The sequence below is a fragment of the Pygocentrus nattereri genome, chromosome 8 (assembly GCF_015220715.1).
Source record: "Pygocentrus nattereri isolate fPygNat1 chromosome 8, fPygNat1.pri, whole genome shotgun sequence".
NCBI classification, from domain to species: Eukaryota; Metazoa; Chordata; class Actinopteri; order Characiformes; family Serrasalmidae; genus Pygocentrus; species Pygocentrus nattereri.
Genome location: NC_051218.1, coordinates 9,537,040 through 9,556,349, shown reverse-complemented (window position 1 = coordinate 9,556,349; position 19,310 = coordinate 9,537,040). Strand labels below are relative to the sequence as shown.

Sequence of the window (19,310 nt, the reverse complement as noted above, 5' to 3'; positions counted from 1 at the left end):
GAAACATCTGATACAATATGAAGGGCTTATTTGCACATTGCGCCACTACAGAAGCCTGTATTATGATAATGTTACAGAAACAGTACAACTCTAAGTCAGAGTAAGTCTGCCAGCTTGACTAAAACTTTGCATTCTGATTGTCAGAGAGCACTGAGCAATATCACTGCATATGTGTGAAAATAGTCCTATCAAAGGCTTCAGGATGAATCTGGAGCTTTAGGCCTCATAAACACAGAGAGAAAGCATAATGTTCACATTAAGCATGAGTGGCAGGAAGATGACAGGCGTAAAATGAAACAGCCAGTCACCATCCAGCGCTGTTACGGGTCGAGGAGAATGTAGCGCATGTAGGAGGTGTGATGGGCCGGAGAGAGCTGCCAAAAAATAGAGTCACTGTTGGCATCTGCTGAGCCTCCAAGTCATAAGTCACATAGTGTTTGGAGTTGGACCCCAACGCACACAATGAATCCCTGTTCACTTTTCCTGAAGATTATCCTCCGCATACCAGCACTGCTGAAACTCAATGCAAGCAAGAAGCAGCTTCTCATCTGGATCCAGTGCACTGGATATTCCACATTTTATTTGATATAGCATCATTTTCATAACCTGCTAGCATTGAGCAACTGCCTGTGTAAGGTATGATTGCTTTATACATAAGTATCTTGAGGCTTATTAAGTCATTATGATAATGTCAAAGCAGTGTGTGCTCTGGCATGGTTTTGTCTTTTTTTGAGTTTTAAATGAAGCGTGCCATCTGACAGCAATAGGTCTTATAGCAGGGTTTAATAAATGCTGGTTCTTGTGCTGTCATGAGTGAGTCAAGATGTCATCTAGAATGGCTTGTATGTTATGAGTTTCAATGCAAATGCAACAGAGATGCTGCATAATTCCTGTTCAGAGAAACTTTTCTAAAAGTATCTAGACTGGACATTGTTTGGCACAAAGCAGAAGCATAAGAAATTAAATGAAGCTTAGCAAAATTAACAGAGTTCCCATCCTGGAAAACCTGAAAATTTAGAGATGAGTTTTCCAGCCACCTGGAAAATAGGAAAGTTGCTAAAATGTTTTGGAAATCTTATTGAGGACATTGACAAGTGTGAAGCCACACTTTGAAGAAAGGATGGGACTCTGTAGACATCTCATGATTTGATTCGATTTTGATTTGATTCAAGGTGCCAGGATGCATTTATAATTGCTGATGCATCTTTGCCCTGCATTTCTCCAGATTCAGACTAGAAATAAGGTGCTGTGGGGCAGGTTGTCCTCAGACTGTATTTGGAGTCAGACCAAAATATCAGTCCTGATTAAAGCTCTAAATCAGGGTGAAATCTGTTAAAAGTGTAAGACAAGCTGTGAGAACATGAACAGGAAATTTTAACCTGAAACAGTGGTCTCCAAAACGGATATGAGTTGTCAGATCCTGTTGGGTCTGGACATACATTATAGGCTCTAAGTCAATGAGGAAATTAGTCAACTATTTGCCAAAAAGTATTTTAGATGTTTTATTCGTATTTAAGTATTCTGTAAACAAGAACTAAATACTAAGTTGATTTATTTATTTATTTATTTATTTATATGATTTATATAGATATATAGATATATATATATATATATATATATATATATATATATATATATATATATATATATATATATAGAAGCTGTGCAAATCTCACCTGCATGAACTGACCCTCCTGATGCTGCTGCTGCATAAACTCAATCTATTTAATTAACAATTGCTTCACCTGTTTTCCCAGTTTTTGTATTCTAATATTTTATATTAGTGTTGTTTGGAGGATGGGTTCCCCTTTTGAGTTGTGGTTCCTCTCAAGGTTTCTTCCTCTTGCTCTTAGGGAGGTTTTCCTTGCCACTCCCACAAGAATTCATCACACTCCCACAGAAAATCAGGATAATTTGTCCTGGTCCCACCCACAAACTAAACATATTGGCCCGCTTCCACCCATTAATTTCCATCAAGGCGAATGGTCCTCCAACATCTGACATACACTATATTGCCAAAAGTATTTGCTCGTCTGCCTTCACAGCCATATGTACTTGAGTGACATCCCATTCTTAATCCATAGGGTTTAATATAATGTCAGTCCACACTTTTCTGGGATGTTGGCCCATGTCGATATGATGTCGGTCCAACTCTTCTGGGAAAGCTTTCCACAAGGTTTAGGCATGTATTCATGGGAATTTTTGCCAATTCTTCCAGAAATGCATTTGTGAGGTCAGACACTGATATTGGACGAGAAGGCCTGGCTTGAAGTCTCTGCTCTAATTCATCCCAAAGGTGTTCTATGGGGTTGAGGTCAGGACTCTGTGTAGGCTAGTCAAGTTCTTCCACGCCAAACTAGCTCATCCATGTCTTTATGGACCTAGCTTTGTGCACTGGTGCGCAGTCATGTTGGAACAGGAAGGGATCATCCCTGAAGTGTTCCTACAAAGCTGGGATCGTGAAATTGTCCAAAATCTCTTGGTCTGCTAAAGCATTAAGAGTTCCTTTCACTGGAACTAAGGGGCCGAGCCCAACTCCTGAAAAACAACCCCACACCACCAAACTTTACACTTGCCACAGTGCAGACAGATAGGTAGCATTCTCTTGGAGACCGCCAAATCCAGAATCATCCATCAGATTGCCAGATGGAGAAGTGAGATTTGTCACTCCAGAGAAGAGTCTGCTCTAGAGTCCAGTGGTGGCACTTTACACCACTGCATTCGACACTTTGCATTGCGCTTGGTGATGTAAGGCTTGGATACAGTTGCTCAGCCATGGAAACTCATTCCTTGAAGCTCTCTACACACTGTTCTTCAGCTCATCTGAAGGCCACATGATGTTTGGAGGTCTATCGCAATTTACTCGGCGGAAAGTTGGCGACCTCTGTGCACTGTGCACCTCAGCATTCGTTGACCCCGCTCTGTCATTTTATATGCCCTACCACTTCACGGCTGAGTTGCTGTCGTTCCCAGTCGCTTTCACTTTGTTATATTAGCACTGACAGCTGACTGGAATATTTAGTAGTGAGGAAATTTCACAATTGTTCCACTGTGGCATCCTATCACGGTACCAGGCTGGAATTCACTGAGATCCTGAGAGCGACCCATTCTACCACAAATGGTTGTAGAAGCAGTCTGCAGGTGCTCTCCTAGGTGTTTGGTTTTATACAGCTGTGGCGATGAAAGTGATTGGAGCAGCTGAGTTCAATTATTTGGATGGGTGAGTGAATTCTATTCTGTGAGTGTAGTCTATTCACAAATACATTAACGTCTGCTGAAATAACACTTTATTTAATTTAATTTTGGTTTTGCTGGGCTTGATAGCTGAGGCCATTGGATTGAAGGCTCTGCTGTCTCTGTAAGCTATAAAAATTTGTGTATTTACTTTATTTAGGCTATTCATTATTATTCATCATCACCTGCAGTGGGCTGGTTTCCTGCCTGCTCCTGCACGCAACACTGAAAAATATTCCTGTACCGCAAGATATTGTGGCCCCAAAGGCCATGTCAGTAATCCATCCCTGTTCTGTTTTTTGTGTTTAATGTGCCTAGAAGTGCACGCAGGATGAAACAAGCTGACCATCATCTGTATCGCTCCATCACTTAAAGGCTTGAATATTTGGTCTCAAGTCACCACCACAATGCAGTTTGTGCTTGATGGCTTCTTAACACAGAGATTTGACATGACCTACGTGGAAGACTTCAAATTTGAGGAATGTCAGAAGCCCATTCTAACTCCCAGAGGCTGTAAGAGTGTGCAGGAGATTAAGGTAAGAGAACCAGACACTTTCCACTGGCTAGAATTTGTCTGTCTAACAGGCACAAACTTGTATACACAAGTTTTTACTCTTCTGAAAAGTTACATGTTCACAAACCCACCTCAGTTCTTTGCACTCACCGATGTGGAAGGAAACAATACTGAGACCAAACAGGAAATGGAGTTGGTATCCCATTGTGGACCTGCTGACCCTCTACCCTCCATATTCCCTCTATTCTCCTTCATTGTTCTTGAGCTCCTCAAGCTTCCAGCCTTTGACACATTAATGGTGAGAATCTTTTGCATTAGCGAGGGAAACCAAGTGAAAAACTCGTTTTTAACAATGAAGCACAAGGTTTTTTTCAAGCAGTGCGACTCACTAGTCCAGTGCAGCTGTTGAGTGGAGGGGGGGAGGTTTAGATGAGATCCTGTTTTTCCCTTAAGAATCAAATCCCATCCATGTGGCACTGGTCCCTTTAAACATGCATTTGAAGGCCCAATATACTGAATGGTATATTTAACAGTAATGGGAATGAGAGCAGTTATCATTTATTTTGGATCTAATTAAGTTGCACTATCATTGCGATCATGCCACTGCAGTCATTCCCATGTAATTTGTTTGTTTACATTTGCTGCTGGATGCCAGGGCTTTGTTTGTAGAAATGAAAATTGCACTTGGCAGCTTGTCTTATACTCTGTAGGATATCAGAGACTAATAATACACTTAGAAACTTTGTCAGGAGAATGAACAGTAAGACTGTGTTATTACTGCTCATTGATCTGCCTCTGTAGAACTACTAATGCATGAAATATGTTACAGTGCTCTCTGTACTGTAGTTGATTATGGTAAAAAATGTTAAATTGTTGGAGACTCTGCTAGAAATCTGTTGAGTGCCAGCCTGTTCCGATCGGGTCTCTAGCTGGTCTGTACTGTACAGTAACAGGTGTTGAAGTGAACTGTGTGTCCAATCTGCAAAGCCCAGGCTGTCATGCGAGGAATGTGATCAGTTTCTTTATTGCCTTCTCTCTCTCTCTCTCTCTCTCTCTCTCTCTCTCTCTCTCTCAATTTCTCTCTATTTCTGCTGTGATCTCTCTATCTCAGTATAGTAAGCCTGGCTGGATTTGTATTGGATATCTTTGCTAACATCTTGTTTGTGTCTTTGTCCCCTTTAATTCATTAAAATCTGCCCACAGAGTAGTTGTACACTGAGCAGTAGAATGGATCAGCATGTGAAACTGGAGCTTGTGCTACAGTTTTCTATGACTGCATTAAAGAAGCTCCATGCTGCCTTTATTGTTGGATGCATTGACATTTTAATATACTATAGTTTCTGAGTGAGTACACACACACATTCATATCTCTGTAGAAATGCTTATTATCAGTTTGTTTCATCAGAGTAACAATAAAAAAGCACTGAAGCACATTCAAATTCATATGTTTACTTACTTTAAATGTTAGTTTGCAAAAAAAAAACCTAAATTAAAATTTATGAATTGCTTTCCTTGTTAGATATAGTCTTCATGACAAAATAACAATGACAATGACTGAGAAATCACACTGTAAAAGCCTTGGCTTTAAAGTATTAAGAATGCAGTGAACACACACAGCAGTACTCTTTCGCTCCTAGATGTAGCATTTTTATATCTAATTTTCTCTTTCTCTCTCTGCCTCTGTGTGCAGATTCCTCATGTAGATTTATAGGTGGTGAAGGGACAGGTGTTGCTGGTATCCAACCGTTTGTACAACAGTGTGGTTCTGATGGGAAACACTATGAAGTGCCCCCCAACCTCCAGACGGCCAGCAAAGAGCTGGAGGTTGAGGTTAGAGAAACCACATCACTCTGCATTCTGTTCCATTCCCATCACTCATCACTTACTCTGTTCACCTGTTTGGTCTTTTTAAGCTCTAATGGAACTGGATTAGTTTAACTCATGGAGGTACTGGTCTGTGGTTTTAATACAAATGCATCCATGAATCGGCTCTGAGTGAAGTTTTACTGTCTGACCATAATAATTGTGGAGTGATTTCAATCCAGTATAAATCTGCAGTGTGAAGTTTTTACTGTCTGATAGTAATAATTATGAAGTGCACCGCTTGGAGTGTTTTTTTAATATGTCAGTAATAACTATTGAGGATGTGGTCTTCTGTAATTAGCTGGACACTTACCTCCCTCACTAGTATTAATGCTCCAATTCATCCAGTTCAATGAAACAACAAAACCTGCTAATATACACGCCTGTGCAGTGTGTTGTTATTGTTATTGAGTGAGGTGTGTCACAGAACACTGAAGTGAATGACTAAGATATCACCTTTTAATCCAGGCTCTCTGAGGGAATTTTGGGAGAATACACAGATACTTTATCTCATACCAATCAACCTGTCAATTCCCACAAACTCCTCAAACCTCCTCTGGTAAAACAGTCTAGCTCTAAAAGTGCTGTAGTCCCTCTCTCTAAAAGTCCCTCTTCAGTCTTCCACTTCACTGTGCACTGAGCCTCCACCCCTTTGATTCTCTCTCTATACAAAACACACAACACACTCCACCTGTACCTGAGCTGCACTGTGAAATGTCTGCCAGATTAAATCAGGGTGTCAGATTAGGTCAGCAGTAATATTTTCTCTTACCTCATAGACCTGACCGTGTGGGGTAATATTAGATATTAATCCTCTCTGTGGTGTTTTATTATTGTTTTATGAGTTAGAACCCAGCACAGATAAGATTTTACATTTCCTCTCCATTCACTGTTGGCTCAGTGAGAACATTAATGAAATGTTCCTGGTCTGGAGAAGTGGACATCTGATAGGACAGACCTAACACCGACCGAGTGTTAGCATAAAGTGTTTATCTCTCTGATCGAGGCGTACCACGTGTGTGACATCGGGGTTTAATCTGACCATCGCAACATAGAAAATTAATCTCAGCCTAAACTCAATAACCATCTTCCCCACATGAAGGAGACTGTCTCTCATACAATTTCTCTTTATTCTTTTTGATCCTTCCTGCTTGTGGTAGCTTATTTCTGTGAAGCTGAGTGCTTCTTCTGCATGTGGTAGCAGATTGATGTGGTGTTTAGAGTAATATGACAGCAGAAAACAACACTTAAAGATATTTTCTGACATGATCAGAGCCAGTTTATGAGGAGTCTGGCCGCTTCCTATTTCCCTCATTATATAAAAAACATGACTGAAAGGGGGAGAGTGGAGCTAAAAAGCTAAAAAATGAAAAGGTAAAATAGTTTCTATCCAATTGTCCAGGACTTTCTTTTAATTTTTGGTAGAAATATTTATTCCGCTAAAAAAAGCAAAGAGAGCTTCTATGTTTCCTTTTTTCTACAGCAAATGGGTTTTGGGCAATAGAATGCAAGCATTACTGTGCTGATTGGTTGGCATCATGAATGTACACGAAGTGCCCTTTTAAACTCCTGTAACTCGAGGTCAAAAGCACTTAAAAATTAAACAACGGTATTAAAATGTTTTATGCTGTTCTGTGTTCAGGATATGATTGTATTCTTTTATATTAAAAATGTTTAAGCATTTATAATTTTGCTCAAATGCTCCATATTAACATTTTCATTTTGGAAACTTCTAAGATAATTACACAATGGTAGTTATCTGGTACGATCTTATAGATGTTTAATATTGCAATACTGCTGCAATTTTCAGCATTTGACCTACTTCCTTTATGTTTAGAAATGTTAAATATTGCACTTAAAACAAAATTATGTCCTTTACATGGTGCTGTTTAACTCTGTAACATGGTTTTTTTTTTGGCTTATGGCAAAAAAAATAAATAGTATTGTTTTGCTCTTGATGTCTTGCTAATTTAATTTACTTTCTTTTTTTCTGTCTTGTCCTATAAATATGACTTACTTTGTAAATCATTTTTAAAATGTGTTAAAAATACTAAATTCACTTAAATTCACACATAAAATCATCTAAAATATGTATTTTGACTGTTCAAACATTTGCATATGACTGAATATTCTATGTTTATACACGTACTGTACTGTTTTATGTGTGTGTATTCATGTGTGTTTGTGTGTTCATTTGTGCGTGTGTATATACTGTATGTGTTGTAGTGGATGCAGGCCTCTGTCTCAGTGATTCTGGGTTGTGTAGTTCTGGCGTAGGAGCAGGACTACTAGCTGCTGATTGTTGGCATAGTGTATGTGTCTATCCTGCTAGTCATGCTGTTTGCAGTCTTCGCCTGGCTCAGGAGAAAGCAGCCTAGCAACCGTATGCAACATACCACTGTTTGAGTTGTGAGTTTTAAAATTTGCAAATCAAGGAAAACTGAATTCTCCTCTCTATTCTGAATTAGAATTTTTATTGAGTTAAGAGAGAGCACACAAGGAATGTTTCAACCTGGACAGATTTTTGGATACAGGACAGCCAATCAGAGCAGAGCTTTATCAGTCTTAAAGACACAGTACCGTAAACAGAATGCTTAATTGTAAGGGAATTGAGCAAGAGATTGAAAAATTTTAATGTACAAACAAATTACAACTATTTTTGGTACATAAAATCACCTAAGTGGACCTCAGGAGTAAAATAAAATATAGAAAAAATGCAGGATATGCAAGCAAGCAAAGTTTATTTATATAACGCTTTTTACTACAGGTGTTGTCACAAAGCAGCTTTACAGACCAATCAGCTTTACAGAAAGAAAATCCAGAAAGAAAATCCTTCAGAGGAACCAAGACCCAGAAGGGGCACCCATCCTCCTCTGGTCGACACCAGATAGCAAACAGCCCTTTAAGCATTCGCCAGGGCCATTTATAGTGTTGACTTTCACCGTAGCCAGAAGTCAAAGTAAGCTCTGAATAAAAATCATGCTTTGACAGAGCGAGTCCATGTGCTTTCAGGCTGTGCAAAAGAGCTATTTGTTTGTAAGATTTATAAATCATTATGATTCACTTTGAGTGAAAATATGCAGCTGCCTTACAAAGGCTTTGTTTACATTAGAATTTTACTCTCTCACTCTCTCTCTCTCTCTCACTCCCTCAATCTGTCACTGTCTCTTTCTAATGCTCTCTCTCTCTGCCCCATTCCCTTCCTATACTTCTCTTCCTCTAAATTCCTTTAACTCTCTCTACCTTTTCAGTCTCACTCTCACTCCCTTTTACACACACACACACACACACACACACACACACACACACACACACACACACACACACACACACACACACACACACACACACACATACTTTTCCCTTTTCTTTCTCTCTCACTCTCTCTCACACTCAGATGGTGTGTTTGGATTATAGAGCCACTTTTCATGCTGATCTGAGAGTAGTTTTTGTTGGTTAGCACATTGTCTCTTTCTAGAACTCAACACCCACATTCCTCTTGACCTTCAAGGCCTCTACACATCAATTGAGTAGCACAGCATCGCAGAGCAAAGCAGATGCGCCAAAGTACCAGCTGACATTCTACACACAGGCTCAAATACACATCAAGCTCATTTTACTCTCCACTCAATCTCAGTTTAAGAGAACACATCTTTACTGAACATCACTGAATGAATTTAACACATTTGGTATCAGTTATTGTATTATGGCTCCACTCTTTTGCTCTACCCACAGCGAACCGGCAGTCCTAAAGTTTTATTACACACTTCTATAACCAGTCATTAGCCTACGAATAGCTCAGCCTGTTTGCATTGAAGTCCCTTTAATAACTAAATAATAAGACTTAGTATGTAATAAGCCTGGGACTTTAAGGGCTTAAATGCTGCATTTCACAAGCCCCCAGTTAGTAGACAGTCCCATTTACAGCCTTAGTAAACTGAATGTTAATTTCAGATGCATATTGGAGTCACATCAAGACACATTTTGCTCATATTGGTCCCACTTTATATTAAGTGTTTCTAATAACTGTGTAGTTACACATGCCTACCATGTGCAACAACACTGTAACTACTGATGATTTAGTCAATGTTACAGATGGATTACAGAAGTTCAGCCTATGTAATTACACATGCGTATCAACTTCAGTTTTTCTTAGTGCAATTACACAAGTGTGTCTTCTACACAGGAACTTTGGGTGTTGTGTGCTGCCCTGCCTGAAGTGCCCTGCTGTGCTGTAGCCTTAAGCTCTCCCTCATGCTCCTTCATTCTCTGCCAAACAAGTAAACTCTCTCTTTCTCATCTCATCTGTAAAGCCAGGCATTTCAAAGTTGCATGTAATTATCTGACCTCCCAGATGAGCGTATTCATTTGCGTGACCTGTAATTGACCTTTGACCATTAGACCTCACTCTATTCCTTCACAGACCAGAGCTTGCCGATGTCCCTGAGCGAGTCATGTCAGCCTCTTCTGTATCCCCCTGATGGAGGCTGAAGGAGTCCTGGCCTTCCCACTGCTGCCTTTTTCTGCCACAGTAGACCTGAGCAGCCTAAACCCCAAGCTGCTAAAGGAGGGGCAGCATGTGGTCATCGTTGGAGAGGTCCTGATACTACACATCAGTGAGATACTGGAAGAGGTGAAATGACAAAGGATCAGTTTGTAGAAGAATGTCATTGGCCAGGCAACGAAAACATTTAAAGTTTAACATCCTTTGTTTAGCAAATATAATCAGAAGTTAAGCTCCCTGACACAAGACACTACCATGAAGTACACTGTTTGACTGCTAGGACCCCATCTCCTTAAAACATTGCCTAGACTCCATAGTCTATAACACCTTAAATTGATCATACATCACCATTACATAGCACTGAATGATTAATCACTTTTATATTGGGATCTCACTTTGAAAGACTGAAGCTATCACATCGCAAGAGCTGCCTTTTTAAAGTTTATTCTACATTATTAAACAGTAAATATTGAATTAAAGGCCGTCCATGTTCGATTAAATACTAGCTTAATTAGGAATGGATGGTGGAATCATGTTTTGATTCCACATGGGTGGGAAGGTTTTTCTGGAAAAAATCAATCTAGGCCAGCGGCAATAACCCTCCTCCTGGAGATTTAGGTAGCATCCAAAAGTGCACACTATTCATAGTAATGAATGAACTTTTAATAGCAGTGTAGTAGTTTTGACATACTATTTAGTTGGTAGCATGCCCTTGTGGACACAGCTGTACTTCCAGGAAGAGTTCTGTTTCGACCTGTGATTAACATTCCTCAAATTAGACAGTAATGTTTCCCGTTCAGCTAGCCAAGGACTTTGGAAGAAGTCAGTGAGCAGGAGTGGCTGAAAATGCTTAGAACAAATTAGATCTCCAGGTCCAGTGTTGGTGACCACTGCACTAGGCCTTCTGAATGTCCTAAATACACATCACTGTGAGCACAAATGTTAGTCAGTCAGATGTTACAAATGGAAAACAGCAGCAGCAGCAGCAGCAGCATCTCTTTTCTGAAAGAGTCACTGTCAAACTTCTACATAGTAAAATAGATGTTAACCCTTGTGTGGTGTTGGAGTCTGTGGGAACCATTTTCAATGTTTATCAAATTAAAAATGATGCGATTTATTATTTTTTCTACCTCAGATTCCTTGGCCTTTTATCTTTTTCTGCAAAGAATATATAAAACAACCCATTTTCAGTGTCTTCACACTGTTCACCCTCACACATTTATATTACACATGTGGTGTTGGGATGAACCCACAAGGAATAAAAGTGTGTAGGTGCTGCGTCCTTCACTCTGTTCTCCTTCTACATGGCCTGCTGTTAGAGTGTGTGTGTGTCTGTGTGTTTATGTATATGCGTGCGTTTGTGAAGGTGGACAACATGGACAGGCTGCTGACTGGCTACAGCTGCTAAAGGAGAACCCTACGCTGGACACTTGTGATATTTTAAACATCTCATATTTTTATATAAATTGTTATGACTGTATTGATTAAACAAAAAACAATAATGCGGTGGGTCCACCAGACCACTGAGAAATAAACACATCAACACCACACAAGTGTTAGAAACTGTAAAAAGAGCTTCAATTAAAAATGGATTGTCTGTTACAAGCTTCAAATGTCCATCTTTAATCTAGAACACCTGAAGTTGTTCATGTAAATTGTCATTAGCTTAGTGCTTACATACTACTAGATTCTTATAGTATTCTTGTAGAGTTGTTCACCATAGATATTTGTGTGACTGAAGCACTTAAGAAAATACTAAACTAGACACTGAGGGAAAATACTCTGGGCCGGGAACATGCCTGCTTCCAAGAAATAGCACAGCACAGTAAGGGATCTCATTTGAACCTGGATGCATGCAAGATGGCAGGATCATCACTATAGCTTGTATAGTGAAAGTTGAGTGCGGTGTTGTATGGTGACTGAAAAAAGAATGGAGGAGGTCATTGAGGTTGCAGCAAGAAAATAAAGGAAACCTCAGTATTCTTACACCGCATTGTTGTGCTGTTCACACTGCAGTCAATGGCGCTAGTGCAGGCTTGGGAATTTCTCATTGTTTGGTTTGTGAAAAACTCAGTGAAATAAACGCCTGCCATGTCTGCACAGTCGGAGTAACAAGGGGTTCTGATAGATTGATGTACTAATAGTTTCTCTTTTTCTTCCCCTCTTTGTGAACACCAGGACATTTCAGCTGTTTCACGAGACTCTATTAGGACCAGATGGCCAGAAGCAGCACTGCCCAGTCAAGTCCTTAAACTGTAAGTATGTTTGTTCATTCAGAAGCTATAGAGTACAATAATGTCTGATTTTGCACCCATAGAGTGTTGAAACTTTTGATTGAAAATCTATTTTAATCATAAAATATATTTTATAATGGCTTGAATGTGATAAATATTGTTGTTGTGCATGCAGTTCTAGTCTGACATGACTGACTGTCAGCGACAACTCTGTGACAGGGCTTTTTCAAAGAGTCACTGTAAAACTGCTACATGCGCAGTAAACTATATACTACATGCTCAATAATATGTGGATACCTGACCAAAACACCTGTATGACCTTGTTGCACATAGCATTTCAAAACCATGGTAATTAATATGGAGAGTGAGGTCACTCACTGACATTGAATTAAAAGGCCTGGCCTGCAACTGACATTCCAATTCATCTCAAAGGTGTTTAGTGTGGTCAGGGCTCTGTATGGGCCACTGGAGTTAGACCACACCAAAATTGTCACACCATGTCTATATGGACCTTACTTTGTGTACAGGGGCACAGTCATGCTGGAAAAGGAAGGGGCCTTCTCCATACCGTTGCCACAAAGTTAGAAGCATATAACTGTCTAAAATGTCTTATGCTGTGGGCTAAAGTATTAACTTTGCCCTTCATTGGAACTAAGGGGCCCAAACTCTGAAAAACAGCCCCAGCCCATTATCCCTCTTCCGCCAAACTTTACTACAGGCACTATACATTCCAGATGTATGCATGCTTGACACCACTGCAGCAGATGCTTAGCAATACATATAATGATCTCAGGCCTGTGTGCAGCTGCTAAGCCATGGAAATCTATTTCATGAATCGACACACAATTCTTATGCTAATGTTGCTTCTGGAAATAGTTTGGAATTCTGTAGTGAGTGATGCAATGGAGGATAGGCGATTTTTATGAGATATGGGCTTCAGCACTTGTCCCCACTCTGTGGGTTTACATAGTCTGCTGCTTTGACATTTAGCTGTTTTTGCTATTTTCATTTCACAATAGTAGCACTTACAGTTGACCAGGGCAGATCTAGCAGGACAGACATTTCACAAACTGACTTGTGGCTTTATAAGTGGTATCCTATGACAGTGCCAAGTTTGAAGTCACTGAGCTTTTCAGTATAACCCATTCTACTGCCTGTGTTTGTCTATAGATATTGTATGGCTATGTGCTTGATTTTATACATCTGTTAGCAATGAGCATGGCTGAAATTCCTGAACGCAATAAGGTGTGTCTACATACTTCAGTCTTTCACAAGCTTCAAATGTCCATGTTTAATGTAGAATACATAAAGATATTCAAGTAAATTGCCATTACCTTAGCACCAACATGCTACTAGATTTAGCTAGCAGAAATTGGCATTTTCATAAAAATTTAAAATTCACATATCTTTTTCTTGCTGTAAACCAAATGTAATTGTAATAAACTGTGAAATTTGCTATGCAACTAAATATGTAATTGCATTATTATATTAAAACTATAGATATAGGACATGCAACATATGAAAGTTTAAAAAATTGGCTTACTCCTGAGAAATGAGCAGGCCTAAACCATCTGTACCATCTCTGTCTGTTTTATCTTAAAACCGTAGAGCACTTTAAAGGAGAGTGTTGGCTCTTTCAGATATGGCTCGGTTGTTATCTCCTACACTGAAAGATCCATTGCATTTCCATGCGGTATGGAATGTTGATTATGAAAGGGCAGGTTTGGACAGCGCTGGATAAGAAAGTATTAAAATAGTAATTGTGTCGCTGCTTAAATTATTGTTTGTTTTACATGTTGTTTTAAATCCTCTGCTTGATACTGTTGTTACTGTCCTCTTTCATTGAACTTTGGCATGAGAGGCTAATAGATTACAGTACTGTTTTAATATAACTGTCTAAGCATGGAGATGATAATAATGATGATAAATGAGCTGTCTTAGTAGCCATATCACATTAGAGTAGACTCTAATCCGGTAACATGTCATTCTGAGACTTTAGATTTATGACTTGATCTGTATGTTTTTCTTCACTCATGTTACTACCATTTGTTTTCACTGTTGGGTTCCTTTCAACAGTACAGAGCCTGAGACCATTTCTCTTGAATAATATAGCACCTATTTAGTCTGTATATAGGGTCTACTACAGTGCAAGACTTTATCCTGGGAGCTTTGATTTTATATTTTGCCTCTTTGCATTTGTACTTACTAAGTTTCTAAATGATTCTTTTAAAAACCCATTTATGTGGTTCTCACAAAGATTCTGACTTTCACCAGTGTTTTTGTATTTGGGATTTGTTCTTAGGTAGGAACAGAATTGAGATGGTAAGAATCTATTGAGGTGGTGAGTGGACGCTGGCCCTGGTCTTTGTGTCTCTGTTCTTTTTACTCTCTGCTCTCTGGTGTTTTCTGCTCCAACTGAAAGACTAAACAGCTGTTTAATCCTCCCTAAATGTGAAAGCTCTACAAAATAGATTAAAGAGGAGACGGGGGAGAGGGGCAGGACCAGAGAGACCAGAGTGTGTCCAGTAATGGCTCGCTCATGTCACACTAGATTAAGTCTCATGTATGAAACAGCTACTCTCAGGGGTGACATATTGAGCTGAGCGTGTGTGTGAGAGGCCTGATGGTATTTTAAGTGAATTTTCTGCTATTTGTCATAAAGGTGCGAGTGTGCAGCCTAGCTTAGATTTGAATGTATTGTTGTAGATTATTTTGTTGTTGTTGCGCCAATGTACAGGATTTAATTTTAAATGCATGAGGTGAACTAAAGAACGGGTGAATTTCTAACCCCGGCTTTTGAACATGAACAATGTGTTTGTAATTTCTTTAGGAGCTAATTGAGCATGTTTGATTTTTTATTAAAATTGGCAATTCAAGAGACCTATTTTGTTTATGAAAATGAAAATAGAATATTGTATCGCCCAAATTTTTCACACAGCCTTTGGAAAGCCTTCACACATGCTTTGGGGCACCATGAGGTTTACAGAATGACATGCTGTTCCAATGCATACAGGTCATATTGAGGAATCACTTGACATTTGTTTGTAATTTGTTCATAATTCTGTTAGTATGTATGACACAATTGTTTCTTTTTAGTGTATTAACAAGAAGGTCTAAAGAAGAGAAATGATTTTGGAACGATACGCATGGACAAGGCAGGAATGTGCAAGTGATTTTCAATTCAAGCCATTTGATCAGCAGTCAATAATTTGAAACAGAAATGCAAGTGACAGAATAGGATGCTTTATAGTTTGCAAGACTTCATGAGAAAAAGCCCACTAAGTTGGATACTTTTGCAAAGAGGAACACTCTGCCCTCAACTGTTTCATGCCTGACTGTAGCCTCAACAGTCTAAGCACTGGAAACTGAGTTCATATATTGTTTAATTTTTTATCAGTTGCTTATTTTCTGTCCTTTAGGCCTGACTGGTTCTGGGAATTTATGGCCCGAGGTGTCCCACCCTACTCTGATGCGAATTCACCATCAAGGCCATAGACGGCTGCTGCCAGAGTTCTGCCCTGATGCCTTGTGAGTTCACACACAAAGGCAGGGAAGTGTGCTTCAGTGCTTCCATTAGTTTTGTACAAGAGGATAAACACAAAGACCCTTTGTTCCACTACATTAGATTCAGTGACCTGGCAGTAGCTCATCAGAAGCCTCCGCCAACTCAGCTCCACATGACTGCTGATATTTCCTACTGTTTAACCGTTTTAACCCCCTTTTCACACAGACATGCACATAGACTGTATACAGTACTGTGCATAAATTACAGACCACCCTTCACTGATTTAATATCCAGTCAAAATGTCACTTAGTACTCCATTTTTCACAAGTTGTTCATTTTTCAGCTGATATTTCAAATTTTCTGAGAGTAGATAGAAGATAATCCACTTGCATAATGAAGAGGAAAATTAAGTTAAAATAAACGAAAAAAAAATTAAGTTTCGAAAACTAGAGTCCAAAAATTAATTAAATGGGCCCCCCAACAACCAGGCAAGACCCATTAGACCACCTTCAGATCTCCATCAGATATACAGCACTTTGAGAGGAAATCAGGCCTCACTCTTGCTTCAGATCTGAAAAAAAATCCACACTGTGAGAAGACAACTCAGTGCTATGGGTCTGAAAGGATGTGTAGCTGAAAAATGAAGAGAAGAAGCACATTTGTAAATCAAACAAAGAATTTTTTTCAGACTGATAGTCTGACCACATCCAGAGTCCTAACCTTAACATCACCAAATGTGTTTGACATTACTTGGATTATGAGAAGCAGTAAATGCAACCAACTTCTAAGACTTTGGAGGTGTGGAAGAAAATCCCTGCAGATCTCTACAATAAAAATGGAAACATTGAGACATTTTGTCTGTTTTCAAATACTGTATGCAAATTGTTTGAACAGCTCTAGTCAAATGACATTTTGTTGATTTTCTAGGTAAAAATAAAATAACCCATCATCTACAGACTTAAATGAATATGGCATGTTTCTGCAAATTTTATTGCAGAAGTTTTATTTATCTGCTAACATATTAGACAAAATAAAATATAAAATGTGCCATAAATTAGTTTTTTTGTTTTTAACTCATTTTTAACTGATTGACTGGGGTGACCAAACTTTTGCATAGGACTCTTTGCACAGACAAGACAGGAGTCCTCTAGCACTGGCTCTGAAATAACCGAAACAAATCATGGATCAATACATCATATAATAGCAGAGCCTCAGATATGGTCAGATGAGCTCAGTACCTCATCCTCTCTGGAGTTGCAGGCTTTTATTCCATTCAGCCGGATTCCTCCTCCTCTTCCAGCTCTGCTCTGAAGATTAGTGGACTGGAATGTTAGAATGTGTGGACCGTTTGCTCTGTAGATGAATCATTTTACTGAGTAGAGTGTTTTCTATTTCCACAACAGGCAACTGATTTAATCTGAGTTGTAGCTCTTTAAAAAGAGGGAAAAACAAACTCATTGGGATTGATTAATTTATGACAGTGTTTGGCTGCACAGCATCTGGAACAAACTGGCTTTCGGTTATGCAACAATAGATGCTTTTACACAACTGTGCTACAAGACTGCAGAGGAAAAGTAGAAATATGCACATTTATTATAACTTCTGTCAGTGAGTTGCTAATTTTGGGGCTCTTACAGGTCCGTTTTCATGATTTGCATTGAAATTATACGTTTTAAAAGCACTGGAACTGAATGTAAAACATCTGTCTCTCTTTTCCTCTCAGCTACAACGTGATGTTTGAGTGTTGGCACCCCAAACCTGACCGAAGGCCCACCTGAGCTTGTCTCCCGCATCTCTGCTGTTTTCTCCAGCTTCAGCAGTGAGCACTACATCCTCCTGAACACCACCTATGTCAACATTGACAAAATGACACCCTACCCCTCTCTCATCCCCTCTCAGAGCCAGCTGGACCGGGACTGCTGCACCTGAGAGAGGACGAGAGAGATAGGGAGGAAAGCAGAAGGACATAAAGAGCAAGACAGAGAAAGAAAGAGACTGTTTGATTACTCTGAATCTGCTGAGTAAGACTGACAGACACTGGACCGAGTGCCAGGGAACATTTGCACTTCTCTATGGAGAAAAAGCTGCCCCAGGTCACTGCTGAAGTCAGTAAAGGGAAGCTGATTGTCTTTATCACTGTAGATAGACTACGGTCTATTTGAAGCAGGCAGGACGCACGCTGACAGACGTGGACTGACTCTACTGGACTCCTGACTGAACGAGCCATCAGCTCTTTCACAGCTCACACTGATAGAAGAGGAAAGCACAGACCAAAACCGTAAAACCCATCAAATTCACTCTCACTGTGACTAGTATTCTTACATACATTCTTTTAAAAAAAGGTGCCACAAAGGGTTCTCTGAGCAATGCCATAGAAGAACCACTTGGGGTTCCCTAAAGAACCCAAAGATGTTCCCATGTTTGAATAAGATATGTGCGGGTATGAAGTATCTATTCAAGGCTTAAAGAACCTTTGCATAATATAAAAGGTTTTGTATGTATATTTTAGGGTTCTTCTGAGGAAAGTCGGCCCTCATTCATCAAATAGGTGTTTGGCCAATTCTGATTTCAGTTTTGTTATTTATCAATTATCTTAAATTATTAATAAAGTGTTTATTTTTACATAAATGGCTGCATCAATAAAGCCTGGGATCAATAAAGGAATCTGAATCTGAATCTGAATCTGAATCTGAATCTGAATCTGAATGTCATCTTTGGCGTATCTGAATGGCCAAACTCAGTTCTGGTAGGAATGTGTGGGCTATTGACCATAATAGGAAAAAATGATTTATATGCAGTTAACTAATCAAAACAGTCTTTGATTTCAGTAATAAGAACAAAAACATAAAATAACAATGCTGAATAATTATAATGCCATATAATCTTTTGTGTGCATGACAATCTGTAGTACAAAAGTGCATGTATTTATTTTACATGCAGATTGGTATAAACAAATGCTGCAACTATTCAATGTTCTATTAAAAAATACACTGTAAAAATAAAAAATTAAAAAATTACAAAAAACATGCAGAAGCATCTCATACACTGCCATAATACAGTGTTTAATTTTATTTTGGAAAATAGTCACACCGCAGTCACATCATTCTACCACCTCTACCAAGACCTTTTGTTTATTTCACATTTTATTCTTTCCAGTTGTTGTAATTTTAACACTATAAAGTTTGGTCAGACAGGGGACTCACTGCTCCACCACAAACTACGCCTACACATTACACATTACATGTGAAATTACACTTGATGAATCTTTATCTTGTCTGCACAAGTTCATTTATAGATGTTTATGTTTATGCTCTGATTGCTGAAAACAATCTGGCAGGTGGGCTCTTAATAAATTTGGTACAAATATTATATCTGTTGGTAACTGTCTATCTGTTACTCTATCATTAGGTTGTCTGACCAAAATATTTTGGAAAATTTGGAAAAACAAGCACATCC

General features: G+C 39.1%; 1 long non-coding RNA gene across 2 annotated transcripts; it reads left to right on the top strand.

Annotated features, from left to right (window-relative positions):
• Nucleotides 1-467: 467 nt before the first annotated feature.
• On the top strand, nucleotides 468-18,814 carry LOC108443615. 2 transcript variants are annotated; one of them, XR_001859154.1, is made up of 8 exons: nucleotides 468-636; nucleotides 3,553-3,770; nucleotides 5,439-5,578; nucleotides 9,798-9,891; nucleotides 10,035-10,244; nucleotides 12,294-12,370; nucleotides 15,769-15,877; nucleotides 17,578-18,814. It is a non-coding gene; the product is annotated as an uncharacterized LOC108443615 (long non-coding RNA). The 2 variants fall into 2 exon arrangements; XR_001859153.1 differs by having other exon boundaries at nucleotides 9,798-10,244.
• Nucleotides 18,815-19,310: the final 496 nt, after the last annotated feature.